At 42.3% G+C, this 13,582-nt stretch overlaps 1 non-coding gene across 1 annotated transcript; it reads right to left on the bottom strand.

Moving 5' to 3' along the window:
* Positions 1-10,402: 10,402 nt before the first annotated feature.
* On the bottom strand, positions 10,403-10,470 carry LOC115935901 (small nucleolar RNA SNORD95). The gene has a single exon (XR_004071492.1). It is a non-coding gene; the product is annotated as a small nucleolar RNA SNORD95 (small nucleolar RNA).
* Positions 10,471-13,582: the final 3,112 nt, after the last annotated feature.

Here is a 13,582-nt window from a genome sequence, read left to right as displayed (position 1 = left end):
TTTTTTTTTTTTTTTTTGTAGACACAGGTTTCGCTATGTTGCCCAGGCTGGTTTTGAACTCCACAGCTCAAGCAATCCACCTGCTTCAGCCTCCCAAACTGCTGAGATTACAGGCGTGATCCATAGTGCCCAGCCAACTTAGTTTCTTTGTAAGTGTGTTTACATAAAACCTCACTCTCAAGAATCTGAAACAGAACAGGCAGCACACATTTCTTTGTTCCCCAACTCTACTTACTGTACAGTATGAAATGCTGGGAACTCTAAGAAATATAAGCTATGGTTCCTGTCCTAAAGAAACTGGCGTAGTCAACACAAAAATAAACAATAGAGCAAATTATCATCTGGCCAATGTAATTCCCACAAAAATGTAATAGTACACATACCAAAACCACTCCACTTTTCACTGGTTTCCCTCTGCATTTAGGATAAAGACAAAGCTTCCTAAAAGGGCCTGTGAGAATCTGTGTGCTCTGGGAAACAGCCTTTCTTCTGGACATAGATCCACTTGCTCTCTCTGCTCCAGATACCCTGTCTTTCGGTTCCCTGTCTGAGTATGCTCCCTTCCATCCCAGGGCCTTTGAGCAGACTCTTTCCTGGGCCTGGAAGTCTCTGCACTCCCCTTTTCCCTAGACCGTTTCTTTTCATCAGCAGCACTCACCCCACACTCCATATACTTCCACTGTACCCACTGGGTAGCTTTCTTGGCACTTTTCACTACAGCAAATCTTTCATTCATTATGTAATTATTTTATATTTGTTTCTCATCAGTCTGAAGATAACCCAAGAAAAGAAAAAGAAAAAAAATTTTTAAGTAAAAGATATGCATCTCTCCACTTTTATGCTTAGCATATAAATAAATGGACCCATGAATGGTTATGTAAATAAATTAATCCATACATAACGTTTTCATGTTTCTTTCTTTTTTTTTTTTTTTTTTTTTTTGAGATGGAGTCTCGCTCTGTCACCCAGGTTGGAGTGCAGTGGCGCGATCTTGGCTCACCGCAAGCTCCGCCTCCCAGGTTCACGCCATTCTCCTGACTCAGCCTCCCAAGTAGCTGGGACTATAGGCACCCGCCACCACACCCGGCTAATTTTCTGTATTTTTTAGTGGAGACGGGGTTTCACCGTGTTAGCCAGGATGATCTCCATCTCCTGACCTCGTGATCCACCTGCCTCGGCCTCCCAAAGTGCTGGGACTACAGGCATAAGCCACCGCACCCGGCCCATTTTTATTTCAATAGCTTTTATTTCAATAGGGGTACAGGTGGTTTTTGGTTACATGGATAAGTTCTTTAGTGGTGATTTCTAAGATTTTGGTGCATCCGTTCCCAAAGTAGTGTACACAGTACCCAATATATAGTCTTATCCCTCACCCTTTTCCAACCCTTCCCCGCTGAGTCCCCAAAGTCCATTATATCATTCTGATACCTTTGCATCCTCATAGCTTAGCTCCCACTTATAAGTGAGAATATATGATATTGGGTTTTCCATTCCTGAATTACTTTACTTAGAATAAAGGCCTCCAGCTCCATCTAAGATGCTGCAAAAAATATTATTTCATTCCTTTTCAGGGGTAAGTAGTATTCTATGGTGTGTATATATACTACATTTTTTTTACCCATTCATTTCTTGATAGGCCCTTAGGTTGGTTTCATATTATTGCAATTGTAAAGTGTGCTACTATAAACATGTGTGTACATGTGTCTTTCTCATATGACTTTTTAAAATTAACCCATATCTTTTTATTGGATAGTAATCGTTTAATAAAGTTATTAAAAGTCTAAAGTTTGCTCAGAAAATATCTCTAAAATTCCCATTGTATACTCTGCTAGGCACTGGAATATAAAGATAAAGGCATTGTCCCTACGCATGCTGCCTACTGAGAGAGACAGACAAGAAAACAAATAATTACAATGCACCCTGCATTCTAGACAAGAGAAATCCAAAGTGTCAGAAGATAGAGGCAAGAATTAACTCCTCCTGGAGGAGCTACAGAAGATTTCCTTTTACTTTATTTTAGTTTTATTTATTTTTTGTTTTCCGTTTTTTATTTTTGATTCAGTGGGTACATGTGCCGCTCTGTTGCATGGGTATATTACTTGATGCTGAGGTGTGGGGTATAAATGATCCCGTCACTCAGAGGGCGAACATAGTAACCAACAGGAAGTTTTTCAGCCCTTTCCCCATCCCTTCCACCCTCCTTGTGGAGTCCCCAGTGTCTATTGTTCCCATCTTGATGTCCATGAGTACCCAATGTTCAGCTCCCTCTTACAGGTAAGAACCTGCAGCATTTGGATTTCTGTTTCTGTGTTAATTCACTTAGGATAATGGCCTCCAGCTGCATCCACGTTGCTGCAAAGAACTTGATTTTGTTATTTTTATGGCTGCATAGTATTCCATGGTGTATATGTCCCACATTTTCTTTTCTTTCTTTTTTTTTTTTTTTTTTTTTGAGACAGAGTCTCGCTGTGTCACCCAGGCTAGAGTGCAGTAGCATCATCTCTCACCACAACCTCTGCCTCCCAGGTTCAAGTGATTCTCCTGCCTCAGCCTCCCAAGTAGCTGGGACTACAGGTGTGCACCACCACGCCCAGCTAATTTTTGTATTTTTAGTAGAGACGGGGTTTCACTATGTTGGCCAGGCTGGTCTCGAACTCCTGACCTCATGATCCACCCGCCTTGACTTCCCAAAGTGCTGGGATTACGGCCGTGATTTGTTTATCCAATCCACCACTGATGGACACCTACGTTGATTCCATGTTTTTGTTATTATGAATAGTGCTGCAATGAATATATGAGTGCATGTGTCTTTTTAGTAGAATGATTTATTTTCCTCTGGGTATACACCCAGTAATGAGATTGCTGGGTCAAATGATAGCTCTACTTTTAGTTCTTTGACAAATCTCCAAATTAATTCCACAGTGGCTTAACTATTAGGTTGGTGCAAAAGTAACTGAGGTTTTTGCCATTGCTCTTAATGGCAATAACTGCAGTTACTTTTGCACTAACCTATAATTTATATTCCCAGCAACAGTGGATAAGCATTCCCTTTTCCCCACAGCCTTGACAGCATCTGTTATGTTTTTACTTTTTAGTAATAGCCATTCTGCCTGATATGAGATGGTATCTCATTGTGGTTTTGATTTGAATCTCTCTGATGATTAGTGATGCTGAGCATTTTTTTGTACTTTTGTTGGCCATTTGTATGTCTTCTTTTGAGAAGTGTCTGTCCATGTCCTTTTCCTACTTTTTAATGGTGTTATGCTTTTTTGTGTGTTGATTTAAGTTCCTTATAGATTCTGGATATTAATCCTTTATTAGATGCATAGTTTGAGAATTTTCTGCCATTCTGTCAGTTGTCTATTTACTCTTTTGGTAGTTTTTTTTTCTTTTTCTTTTTCTTTTTTTCTGGCAGAAGCTCTTTAGTTTAATTAGGTCTCAATTGTCAATTTTTATTTTTGCTGCAATTGCTTTTGAGGACTTGGTCATAAATTCTTTGCCAAGGCTGATGTCCAGAGGGGATTTCTTAGATCTTATTCTAGAAACTTTATAGTTTGAGGTCTTACATTTATCTTTAATCCATCTTGAGTTAATTTTTGTCTATGGTGATAGGTAGGGGTCCAGTTTCATCTTTCTGCATATGGTTAGCCAGCTTTCCCTAGGGAAATGATGTATGAACTCTTGAAGAAGAAACAGAAGTGCAACGGGCTGAATAGTGAGAGAAGGCAGTGTATGCAGAAAATGCAACGTGGAAACGTAAAAAGGTTCGAAGAGCATGATATAGGGTGGAATAGCAAATCACTTGGTGCCACTGTGACTCAGTGTGTAGAATGGGTATGACTTGAAATGGAATGGAAATTGTTGACAGAGGTGAAATGATGAGGACACAATAAATCTGAGGTAAGAATAAGACAACCAGGTGGGACTGAGTGGTAATTAGTGGGAGGTAGACAATAGAGGTTTGAGAAAGTGGTAAGAAAGAGAGAAATATTCTAAGGCAATGATGGTGGATATTTGGGAATCAGGGACTCCCAGTCTCTGACCACTTTTTCAAAATCATACTACATAGGGTAGTGTTTCCCACACTTCTCTAATGACAAAAATCACATGGTTATTAAAAATACATATTCCAGGGACGTATCTCAATCTTAATGAGCATCCCCAAAGGAAAAGCCTGGAAATCTGTATGTCTAACCAACACTGCAGGTAACCCACATTATCAGAGAAGCTTGAGAAATATGTTCAAAGGGAATTCCCTTTTCTCTTACAGATATGACTCACCATCCTGTTCCCCAGCACTGCCCACTCCCCTGTCAGGGATGATGGCTACCCAAAACATCCACTTCAACCATTAACATAATGACCTTTATTTCCAATATGACAATAAAATATGACTAGACTAGCACAGAGAAAGTACTGGTCATTGGGATAATTATGCACACTACTGGAGGAAATTTTCAGCCAATTATGCTCAAAAGGTAGAGAAGTTGGGCGCAGTGGCTGACGCCTGTAATCCCAGCACTTTGGGAGGCGAGGCAGGTGGATCAGTTGAGGCCAGGAGTTTGAGACCAGCCTAGACAACATGGCGAAACCCCATCTCTACTAAAAATACAAAAATTAGCCGGGCATGGTGGCACATGCCTATAATCCCAGCTACTCGGGAGGCTGGGGTGGGAGGATTGTTTAAGCCCAGGAAGTGGAGGTTGCAGTGAGTCAAGATCATGCCACCCTACTCCAGACTGGGTGACAGAGTGAGACCCTGTCTCAAAAAAAAAAAAAAAAGTAGAGAACTATGCTGTCAGAGCAGAAAGAGGAGGGCCCATGCACATCTGCCATTAGCATGGTAGCTATGGGTGACTTCTTAGGTCTCCAAACCTGTTTGCTTCTCCCCAGTTGATCATCAGTTCATCAGTTGAGGTCCCACATGCTGGGCAGTTGGCTACAGAATAATTGAAATTCTTTCCACACTTAGTTGTTGCGCTTCTTACTGACAGAGAATGGAGAAATGGTATATACCACATAACATGGCTCATTCTGAGGCCATCACACCCCATATACTGAAGAACAAAACAAAAAGTCCCTTTCTGTGCTGTTGAGAAATTCTGTGCTGTTCAGAATTGGAGGTGGTGATACCGTAATCATGTGAATAGCAACCCTTCATTTAGCCCACACACTTTTCCTGTGACCAGCTGGGTCACCACTTGACTATCCACAACTACAGATATAAATGGAAACTTGGTATTGCAAGCCTGAACCATTTCTAATGGAAAGCTGCTGCCCTCCCTGGGAATCCAGCTGGGTGACTGCCTCCAACCTCAGAACTCACTGAAAAGCAATGCAGTGAAATCTCATGTTGTTTATACAATTTCCTTCATGGTTTTAGCTAAGTAATTTCACAGCTGTGTTCCTCAGTTTCCTAACCTGTGATTCATCACAAATGCAATCTTTTTAACTTGTTTTATATAATACTATAAAAATAAGGGGTTTTTTGTTTTGTTGTTGTTGTTGTTGTTTTGTTTTTTTTGAGACGGAGTGTCACTCTGTCGCCCAGGCTGAAGTGCAGTAGCAAGATCTCGGCTCACTGCAACCACTGCCTCCCGGGTTCAAGCAATTCTCTGTCTCGGACTCCCAAGTAGCTGAGATTACAAGCGCTCACCACCACGCCCGGCTAAGCTTTGTATTTTTAGTGGAGACAGGGTTTCACCATCTTGGCCAGGCTGGTCTTGAACTCCTGACCTCATGATCCGCCAGCCTCGGCCTCCCAAAGTACTGGGATTACAGGTGTGAGCCACCGTGCCTGGCCTAAAAGTTGTTTTTAAGAGCTTGCTTGACCAAAATTACTTTGCTGGTATTAAACTACATTTAAACAGAAGTCTGTTTTTCCAGCAGGCAAGTATGTATAATATATTGAGGGGTTTTTTCTCTCTTTTTTTTTTTTTTTTTTTTGAGATGGAGTCTCGTTCTGTTCCCAGGCTGGAGTGCAGCGGCACAATCTTGGCTCACTGCAACCTCTGCCTCCTGGGTTCAAGCAATTCTCCCACCTCAGCCTCCTGAGTAGCTGGGACTACAGGCATGCACCACCATGCCCAGCTAATTTTTACATTTTTAGTAGCGATGACGTTTCACCATGTTGGTCAGGATGGTCTCGATCTCTTGACTTCGTGATCCGCCTGCCTCAGCCTCCCAAAGTGCTGGGATTGCAAGCATGAGCCACCGCGCCTGGCCTTTTTTCTCATTTTTAAATCTAACTCAATCAAGCTACATTTACAACAGGCACCCTATTTGAGGCAGTAGCAAATTGCTGGGAGGTGAAACCTTTGTTCAAAGGTAGAACAGCTGAGAGATAAATAACTAAGTCTATATTTTGTCTTTCTTTCCTGATGACATTTGAATGTCAGATAAGGTGCTCTTAATAAAAGGAGACTTGTTTTCCAAAATGTTGTACTACTGATTTGGCAAAGGAGGTTTTGGGGAAGGAAAGCAATGAAAATGGAGAGGGGAAAAAGAGTAGTTCCTGGGTGTTACTGAACTATATACAGATTTCTGAAAACATCAGAAATTGTATTTGGTAGATCATATGGATGTATTTAAATGAGGATTCCAGGAAATGCTGGGCACTGCTTTCTAAATGACCATCGCTAAATTTTACTGATATTATGCCCACTCATAAAATGATTCATGGGGTGTTCCAAGGTTTCTTGCCCTTTGATCCACAGAAGAATTTCTCAAAGTGTGTTTACAATGGATGATGATAGGGATTATATAGAGAGAATAAAATAGGAGAGTCATGCCTAGTACATATGGACACTTGATTTACGACAAAAAATGAAACTACCAGCAATGGAGAAAGAATGGTCATTACAATAAACGGTGCTGGGACAGCTAGATATACACAAGGGGGAAACTTTTGTTGAATAAAATATTGTTGGATACAAAATAATTCACACTGTGTATTTGGCATCTCATAGTACAGAGCAGTGCTTTTCAAAGTGTGGTTCACAGACCACTTGATCCAGCTTACCGGGGTTATAGTTAAAGATGTACATTCTTGAGCCTTAGACTCATTGATTCTCTAGGAGTGAAACCTAACAATCTGCATTTTTGTTAAACTCCCTTAGATGATTTCCTTTTTTTTTTTTTTTTTTTTTTTTTTTGAGACAGAGTCTCGCTCTGTCACCCAGGCTGGAGTGCAGTGGCACGACCTTGGCTCCCGGGTTCACGCCTTTCTTCTGCCTCAGCCTCCTGAGTAGCTGGGACTACAGGCGTCTGCCACCGTGCCCGGCTAATTTTTTGTATTTTTAGTAGAGATGGGGTTTCACCGTGTTAGCCAGGATGGTCTCGATCTCCTGACCTCATGATCCACCCGCCTTGGCCTCCCAAAATGCTGGGATTACAGGCATGAGCCACCACGCCTGGCCTAAACTCCCTTAGATGATTTTCAGTACACTAAAGCTTCAGCTTCATCAGCATAGTGTTTGTTTTTTGTTTTGTTTTGTTTTGTTTTTTCAGACAGCGTCTCACTCTGTTTCCCAGACTGGAGTGCAGTGGCTCGATCTCGCCTCACTGTAACCTCTGCCTCCTGGGTTCAAGCGATTCTCCTGCCTCAGCCTCCTGAGTAGCTGGGATTACAGGCACGCACCACCACATCCAGCTCATTTTTGTATTTTTAGTAGAGACAGGGCTTCACCATGTTGCCCAGGCTGGTCTTGAACTCTTGGCCTCAAGTGATCCACCTGCCTCGGCCTCCCAAAGTGCTGGGATTACAGGCATGAGCCACCACACCCAGCTGGCACAGTGCTTTTCATTTAGGAAAACAACCATCTGAATCCCACCTTTGCCACATATAGGCATATTTATTAATCCATCTATATTTCAGTTTTTTCACCAATAAAGCAATGATAATTTACAAACTCATAGGCAAGTTATGATGATTAAGTGACATGCTACATAGACAGTGCTTAGCATAGTCCCGGTTTATAATAAGTACTCAGTAAATGTTAAAATTACTTTTCATATCCAAAAACTTACTAGAAATAAAGTGTGTTAAATCACTTACAAAAATTTGCCCTTGTCAAATTTTGACTTTGTATTGGTATTCCTGAATTATTTCTATATCTAAAGGACAAGTGTATCAACAGATAAGTGGAGAGTATTTGATCTTGAAGACTTGTTCAAGAGTTTTCAAGATCAAACCGGGGGTACTACCTGGAGAACATAAGTATTCATTCACACATCTCACCAAAGAAACCAAGATCCTATTCAAATGATGCAACTTCAGGGTTTGTGCATGTGCTGCAACTCCGGACATCTGCCCAGTGACTCACGTGAGCTAAATAAGCTTGGTGATTAATACAATAGCAGATAAATTCACTCAGCAAACATTTACTGGAAAATTATGATATTCCAGGTACTCTACTAGGTGCTGAGCATTGAGTAAAAAGATATGGTCCTTCTTCTCAAGTAACACATAGTCTACGAGATTTTGCAGCATATCATCTTCATATCTGCATGTACTTCTTTCTTTTTTTTTTTTTGATACAGAGTCTCGCTTTGTCACCCAGGCTGGAGTGCAGTGGTGCGATCTCGGCTCACTGAAACCTCTGCCTCCTGGGTTCAAGCAATTCTCCTGCCTCAGCCTCCTGGGTAGCTGGGACTGCAGGCACACACCACCATGCCCAGCTAATTTTTGTATTTTTAGTAGAAACTGGGTTTCACCATGTTGGCCAGGCTGGTCTTGAACTCTTGACCTCATGATCCCCCCGCCTTAGCCTCCCAAAGTGCTAGGATTACAGGCGTGAGCCACCATGCCCCACCTACATGTATTTCTCAACCAATTTTTTTGTTGTTGTTACATAGCTAAAAAACTAGAAAAGATTTGTTTTATGGACAAGGTATTTAGGGCTATTCCTTCTGAACTGGGGATAAGAGAAAGATACTAAATAAGTGCACCTCACTTCCTCTCCTCTTCCTGTCTTCAAAAGCAAATAATTTTCTTTGGAACTTTGAAGACGTTGTTACATTTTCTTCTGGCATCCAGCACTGCTGATAGTAAGTGTGATGCAATGAAGGAAGGGAGCTACTCTGGTAGGGTGAAAGCTACCTTGGCAACTTCTCTGACCTGTACAATTCTCTGCTTGCTCTTCAGTACTGCAGGATTATATATCTGTGCTGGGAAGTGGACAGCAAGCTCTAGAAAGTAATGGGCAAAGAGTTTAGGAATCTGGGCCCGACTGTGCCGAAATAATCAAAGCCACAGAGGCCTAAGATTCAAACAAGACATTTTGCAGGGATACTTTGTATTAGTTTTTAGGGCTGCCACATCAAAGTTTCACAAGCTAGGTGGCTTAAAACAACAAAATTTAGGCCGGGCACAGTGGCTCACGCCTGTATTCCCAGCACTTTGGGAGACCGAGGCAGGCGGATCACGAGGTCAGGAGATCGAGACCATGCTGGCTAACACGGTAAAACCCCGTCTCTACTAAAAATACAAAAAATTACCCAGGCGTGATGGCGGGTGCCTGTAGTCCCAGCTACTCAGGAGGCTGAGGCAGGAGAATGGCGTGAACCTGGGAGGCGGAGGTTGCAGTGAGCCGACATCACACCACTGCACTCCAGCCTGGGCGACAGAGCAAGACTCCGTCTCAAAAAAAAAAAAAAAAAAAAAGTATTCTCTCATCATTCTGGAGGCTAGAAATTCAGCATCAAGGTGTCAGCAGGCGCATGCTCCCTCTGAAGGCTCTAAAGAAGAAACTGTTCCATGCCTCTCTTCTAGCTTCTGGTAATCGCTAGGAAACTTGGCTTTCCTTGGCTTCTGGCTGTATCACTCCAGTCTCTGCCTCCATAGTCAATGGCTGTGACGTTGCCCTCCCTCTGTGTTCTCTCCACTTCCAAGGACACCAATCATTTAATTTAGGGCCCTAATTCAGGACATTCACCTAAATTTAACTAATTATATCTACAAGGATTCTATTTCTAAATAAGACACATCCTGAGGTTCCAGGAGGACATAAATTTTGGGGGGACACTGTTGTTCAACCCAGTACAGTCTCAGTAGAGCATGGACTTTAGAAAAAGAAGGTAATAGGGTTAGTTGGAATCCAGGCAGGTAGGAAATGGAAACAAAGACCAGACACAGAACCAGCTACATACTTGGCACTCCAGCATCCCTGAACCACACAGGGCTGGCCCTCCACTGGATTCCACCTCCACTAACAGGGTCAGTTTATCCATTACACACAGTAGGCACAATGCCAAGTTCCCATGATACTTTTAGAAACCCATGAAAATGTTTTAATCTCTTTCAAAATCTAAAAATAAATAAACAAATATATTCCAACCTGGATTATATTCATATGTATATCAATGCAGTCATAAAATTTAATTTTAATGCTTTTTTATGCAGTGGTTCAGAAACAGCCTCTGGGTTTCAGCACAGGCATTCAGATGGAATGTTGGGGTCATCACCACCCAAATTTTTTTTTTTTTTGAGATGGAGTTTCACTCTTATTGTCCAGGCTGGAGTGCAGTAGTGCTATCTCGGTTCACCGCAACCTCTGCCTCCTGGGTTAAGCGACTCTCCTGTCTCAGCCTCCCAAGTAGCTGGGATTACAGGCTCACACCACCACTCCTGGCTAATTTTGTATTTTTAGTACAGATGGGGATTCACCATGTTGGCCAGGCTGATCTCGAACTCCTGACCTCAGGTGATGTGCTCACCTCGGCCTCCAAAGCGCTGGAATTACAGGTGTGAGCCACCATGCCCAGCCCACCACCCTAATTTTTTGTGTGTGTGTGTGACGGAGTGTCGCTCTGTAGCCCAGGCTGGAGTGCAGTGATGCTGTCTGGGCTCACTGCAAGCTCCTCCTTCCACGTTCACGCCATTCTCTTGCCTCAGCCTCCCGAGTAGCTGGGACTACAGGTGTCCGCCACCACGCCTGGCTAAGTTTTTTGTACTTTTTTAGTAGAGACAGGGTTTCATCATGTTAGCCACGATGATCTCCATCTCCTGACCTCATGCTCCACCCACCTCGGCCTCCCAAAGTGCTGGGATTACTGGTATGAGCCACTGTGCCTGGCCCCACCACCCTAATTTTTAATATATTGTTTAATGAAGGAAGGAGCCCTTAGAAGGCAAAAGTGCCCAGAGCACACAAAAGTCATCACACAGCTGTGTTCACCAGTACACATGCTCATACACTTGGCCTGGAGAAGCTGGAGAGTCTGCATGGACTTTCACTCATCCCTGCTCTCGGGGTGGTCCATAGCCAATCACTGGTGGTGGCAGGGATATCACAGCCCAGCACCTTTGCTGATGGGGAGAATAACCTGTATGGGTATAATTCACTCTCCATAGTGCCCCATCAAATCACATCATTGCCTTGCTTCTTCCCCTACCTTATACTGTGTCCCTCCTACCTTTGCAGCATTCCCTCACTAAATCACTTGCCTAAGAATTCCTATCTCAATCTCTGTTTCTAGGGAACATGACCTACGACGCTTTGGATCTCCATGGCAAGCACTGACACTGGCAAAAATTATCTAATAAACGCTTATATTGAAAGAGTAAACGTTAGAGAGACATGGAAGCAAGTATGAAAGACCTCGCCAGGACTTTAGATGGACTGAACTGATCATAAAAGAAACTTCAGTTCTTGGCCGGGCGCAGTGGCTCACGCCTGTAATCCCAGCACTTTGGGAGGCCGAGGTGGGTGGATTACCTGAGGTCGAGAATTCAAGACCAGCCTAGCCAACATGGTAAAACTGTCTCTACTGAAAATACAAAAATTAGCCAGGTGTGGTGACACGTTCCTGTAATCCCAGCTACTTGGGAGGCTGAGGCAGGAGAATCACTTGAACCTGGGAGGCGGAGGTTGCAGTGACCCAAGATCCCACTACTGCACTCCAGCCTGGGTGACAGAGTGAGGTTCCATCTCAAAAAGAAAAAAAAAGAAACTTCAGTTCTTGACAAATTATAGACTGGAGACATAGAGAAAAGATAATGATGTGGATTCTTGAACAAGGGCACAAGACAATGAATTTGCTCATAAACGTGGGCAGATCTACCGATTAGACCCGAGGAACAATGCCTACTGTGTGCCCAGCACTGTGTAAGTTACTTTCATATGTACCAACAGACTAAGATAACAGTAAGCTGTCAAAACTGACTGAGGTCTCCTTGAATTCTCTCAGACTTGATTGGCCCCAGAGCTGGGGATGAGATGAGCAAGCATGGACTATGAGGTTGGTTCAGATGAATTTTTGTGAACAATCGTCTGTTGATGAAAGGACTGCCTTTGAAGACAGCATCCTTGGTGATTTTAAGAGTATGGTCCTCTGAAGCCAGTGTTCAACAAGATGTAAAAATGAGAAGATTTCATGCCATGGAATTTCTATCATAGATATGGTTTTTTGTAATTTTAGCAGTTCCTCTCAACCTTTGCAGCAGTTTTGGAGCCGAGCAGATGGCAGGGGAGGGCTTAACTAAGTGGTGAAGTTTCAGCTGCAAAAGGCAATTCCTAGAATGACAATTCAGAAACTCATTTCCCCCAACACTTATCATATTGGCAGAGGGTTAGTGAATCTTTTTAGAAAAACAAGAAGGAGGCAATGCATCAGAATAAGGCAGCCTATGTTTGGTTAGGTTATGTGCAGGCAAACACTACTGAGTCCAATTCTTTCCTTGCATTGCAATTCCCAAGGCAACAGGCCAGTCTTGTTTGTAAATTAAATAATATCCAAAATAGCTAAAGCTTAGGATCTGAAATATAAGGCACCTCCAGCACATGGAGCAACTGCTACATGCATCCGAAACCAGGGGATGACAGTTTCAGCTAAGTTGTTCCAACCCTGGCTGGCATTAAGGACCCCTAGAGTTTCCAGCTATATATCATAAGGAAACAGCAAGTTTGTAGAAAGAGCATAATCTGTGCTCAAATCCTGCCTCTGATACTAAATAACTATAAGATATTGAAAAAATTACTTTTCCTCTCTGAGCCTCTTTCCACAAATGGTGGTGGGGTGGGGGAGGGGATAATTGCAATCTCAAAGGCTTATTGTAAGAATTCAGTGTGATAATATATATGAAAGTAAAGAGCAAATCGCAAATCTTAAACTGGTATCCATTTTTCTTCATTTCTATTCTGCCTAGCTTGGCAGAAGTTTGTCAAAATATCTGTTGCTCTTTCAAGCTGCTTCAGCTTTGGCTTATCCATAATTTTTTCTTTATCTTCAAACAACTTTAATTATAATGGTTTGCTTTTCTTAAAATTTCATAGCCCATATTCTTTGTGAATGAGACAGTGAGGTTTGGCTTTTGGGACTTTAGTTTTGATCCTTTACAATATGCATATAACAAAAACAATAAATGTATTTTACATTCTGAAGCTATAAATGTACCCTTTTTTAATGAGGCCTGTTTGTTTCAATTAAGCCTAAATTACTCAAGCACAACAAAGGAACTATCGATTGAGATTATTTCTGTGTCAAGTAACAGAAAAGCTATTCAACTGGCTTAAACAATTAAGGGAATTTACTGGCTCCTGTAACTGAAAAGTCCACAGGACTTTTCATGGCTTGATCCAGG

The sequence above is a fragment of the Gorilla gorilla genome, chromosome 13 (assembly GCF_029281585.2).
Source record: "Gorilla gorilla gorilla isolate KB3781 chromosome 13, NHGRI_mGorGor1-v2.1_pri, whole genome shotgun sequence".
Classification (NCBI taxonomy): Eukaryota; Metazoa; Chordata; class Mammalia; order Primates; family Hominidae; genus Gorilla; species Gorilla gorilla.
This window is presented reverse-complemented; position numbering and strand designations above follow the sequence as displayed.